Raw genomic sequence first — 3,769 nt, forward strand, 5'->3', positions numbered from 1 at the left:
GGGAGGGAGGGAGGGAGGGAGGGAGGGAGAGAGAAAACAGGTATGTATAGAATACTTTTTCAGGAAAACAAACCTGAGAAACATAAACCTGAGAACAAGCTGGATTAGTGGTGGAGTAAAGAATGATCCAGCACTCCAGGACACAGACAAATCTTCGGCTATTTTCTGATGGATTTTGATCACTAAGTGAGCCAGTCTGGCCTTGGCATGCAATCTTCCTCCCACAGACTCCTATATGACCGCAGGTGTACTAATGTGCCATGCCCCATGCCTTGGCTATGAATGTTTCAGGGCTCAGCTGTGGCCCAGCTCTGGCCCTGTAGTCTCTCCCCACTTACTCCCATGATGATCTCAGTGCCTTAGTATCAGGCGCAAGGCTCTATGTTTGATTCCTAGAGCCATGAAACAAAAACACAGCAAAAATTAAAATGAAAAAAAAAAACATAGGTGGAAAAGACCACATATTTTTAAGGATGACTATATTTCATAGACCTATGTATGTACCTCAAAGAAAGTTCATATTTCACATATATAGAATTTTTAAAAAAAGAATTTGTTACACACTGGAAAATGCTTCTCTCAGACTTGCATGAACTTAGTTACCTGGCCCAAAATAGATATCATTAGTACATTCCATTTTGCCTCAAAGAAATTTATTATTAAATTTATCAGATTATTTCAGCTTTTATCTGATTCTATTATTAATTTTTTTTCGGAGATGTAAGAATACATACAGAGGCGAATCCTTGTTAGCAGTCTGGGAACAGTTTTACAGCATTTGTCTGTGACCTTAAATATGATTTTCAAGTTAAGAGCCCAATAATTTCACACAAAGTGACTTTTCCCAGCACACGCCTTTATCCTGATAAAGGACTGTGAAATCCTTTGAGCTTGTACAATCTATCAACAGTGTGTTCTCATGAGAATCGAAACGCATCTCTGCCGCATCAGCTTTTTATGAAGGGTCAAAAGTTCCTGGAAGCAGCAACAGGAAAGCCATATGAAGGAACTTGGAGGTTAACACTAACCGCCGTCTTCATTTTCGGGCATGTTATCATTAAAACAATGTAGTGACATGGAAGCTGGGATAAAATTCAACTTCTACCATCCGGCCACTTTAATACGATAAACCCCTTCATTCCTCACAGAACACTTAAGTCTTTGTTCATGGGTCTCGTTTTTTACACCGTGGGTGTTGCAATGTGCATGTTGATTGGTGTTCCAAATTTTGCTTAAAAATCATGTTTTGCTTTTTCTTTGAATGGTCTTTTCAAATTTGAAAGTAATGAACTATATGATATTTAATCAAACATGAGTAGCCCATTTCTATAATCATTTTTTTTTTTATGACCACCCCTTTTCTGGAGCTCACGATTTTACTTACATAAATAATGATGTCATAGCTACTGTGGTCGGTTAGACTTATCCTTTTGATATTCTTCTGTTTGATTTTGAACCAGTGTTGAAGTACTACACTAAATGAAAACTATGTTAAATGTCTTAGTATCTACTGCTATTTAGAAAGAGTCTACAATACACATTATATTTAAAGAATGTATGAGTGTGAAAATTTTAAAACGAGTGAAGTTCATCACCATAGAATTATTTAGATATTAACAAGAACTGTGATCATGTAAGACACTTTGTTTTCCTGTTTATGATTAGTGTGGAAAAGATATTTTCATGCAATTATTTGTCATTTACTGTACCTCTTGGCTATTGCCTGTTCGTATCCATTGCTTGGACACTCTTGGGAAGTGTTTGCATACCCATGTGTAACTAAGGAATTTATATGTGACTAGCATCTACTAACTATTTGAGATTTTTTTTTTATATTGTTGTCAGGATACTAGCATTGAACTTACAGATAATTCTCTGCTCAGTAAAGGCGCTGTGAGAAAACCACACCCATAGTACACTCTTACTTTTCATTTTTAGACAAGACCTGACTGAAATTGTACAGACTGGCCTTGAACTTACATTCTAGCCTAGGAACATCTTCACCTTGTTGTCTTGGCATTCCAAGCAGGTGGACAAGAGGCATGTGACCATGTGCCTGGCCATTTGTCTCTTCATATTTATGCATATCATTTCTTCTAAGATAAATGTATACTTACAATGGCCATGATGTTTTTACAGCCATTTTTTTCTTAACAGTGGAGTAAATTACTCCAATGTAACATTTCTTTTTTTTTTTAAATTAAAACCCTGTTTTTAATATAGGTAGCTGATGATATCACCTTTCAAGTTAGTGTATTTGTGTATGCAATGATAAAAATGAATGTATAGAGACTCCCGTTGAAGACTGTTTATGCCTTATAGTAGTGACAATCATCCTTGCTAGTAAAATATAAAAAGCACTAATGTTTGAACCGAAAACCAAACATGACAAAAAAGAATATGATCAAAATATACTCTATACCCAGCACAGGGGAAGGCCAGGGCCAAATAGTGGGAGTGGGTGGGTAGGGGAGCAGGGGCAGGGGGGATATTAGGGAACTTTCGGGATAGCATTTGAAATGTAAATAAAGAAAATAATAATAAAAAAATAATAAAATAAAAAAAGAAAAAATATATTCTATAAAATTCTCAAAAATAAAAACAGAAAAAAAAAACCTTAACAAACTGCTCCTAAGTAGAAAGATGCATATATCATTCTTCTAGCTAAATTACTTTAAGAAAGCAGGAATTATTTTAAGAGCTCTGAATAATTTTTATATATGTAAATGTTAATATACTATCAATGTAAAGGAATACTTGAAGACTGAAGTAATTTTTAAGCTTGCCTACAACAGAGCTGGCAATAAACTGCATCAGCACTTTTTTATGATTCTGTATTACTTTATGAGTTTTGCTTATTTTAGCTTCAAGGCAGTTCTGTGAGTACTATAGACAGATTCCTTTCATCTTGCATTTAGGAAACTAAGACATAAATGGCTTAGGTATTTACTCAGTGTTATAGAGCTGGAAGTGAGGACCATCGGGTTTGAAAGCAGACAGTGTACTCATATACTGTGAGCTCCCTGCCACTGCCCCAAACATTCATCATTTCAGCTCTGTCACTTTTCTGCTACAGTTCCACATGGCCAGTGATAACGCCAGCCCAGTTTTCTGCTGTGCAAGTCTTACTCATCCATCCAAATCACCCTAAATTGTAACATTCCACCAACACACTTTTACCTTTAAAGCAATAACTCCTCCCATTCACATAGTAGTTACATAAACCAATTTTATTCTATGGAAAAAGCCCAAATTATATTAGTTCTGCTTGGGCATATGCTTTAAATTGAGAACTTATTACAAAATTAACTGTATTTTTTTCTTTGTATGTCTTCCTCATATGTAATTCAAACTGTTGCAGCAGAAGAGACTCAGCTGCCATTCACTCTAAGCAAAGAAATATTAATACAGCAATCGGTTTAAAGCCAGAAATTTCACAAGAAGAAAATGGCAAGGAAACACACTAAGCTATTAAACATAATTTAAACAAAGCCAGCATTTTAACAAAATACACATAGTTATGTGACAAAGTTTGTTTGCTAATCTGACTACAAAGTAGTTTGTTTAGTGCATATATATTATATTTCTATTATTGAAGACAATGTCAAGAATTTTAACTATCAGTTTACCTGTTAAGCAACAAAATTAAACTATTAGTGGTAGAATAAGAGTTTACTAGGAATTATGGAACAGATACTCTGTCTATCTGTCTGTTGCGCTCTCTCTCTCTCTCTCTCTCTCTCTCTCTCTCTCTCTCTCTCTCTCTCTC

The 3,769-nt window shown here is 35.3% G+C and overlaps 1 protein-coding gene across 2 annotated transcripts in view; it reads right to left on the bottom strand.

The window, feature by feature from the left end:
- Positions 1 to 3,769, bottom strand: part of Msr1 (macrophage scavenger receptor 1) — a 65,155-nt gene that overhangs the window by 61,069 nt on the left and 317 nt on the right. The gene's annotated exons all lie outside the window — the stretch shown is intronic.

The sequence above is a fragment of the Mus pahari genome, chromosome 19 (genome assembly GCF_900095145.1).
Source record: "Mus pahari chromosome 19, PAHARI_EIJ_v1.1, whole genome shotgun sequence".
NCBI lineage: Eukaryota > Metazoa > Chordata > Mammalia > Rodentia > Muridae > Mus > Mus pahari.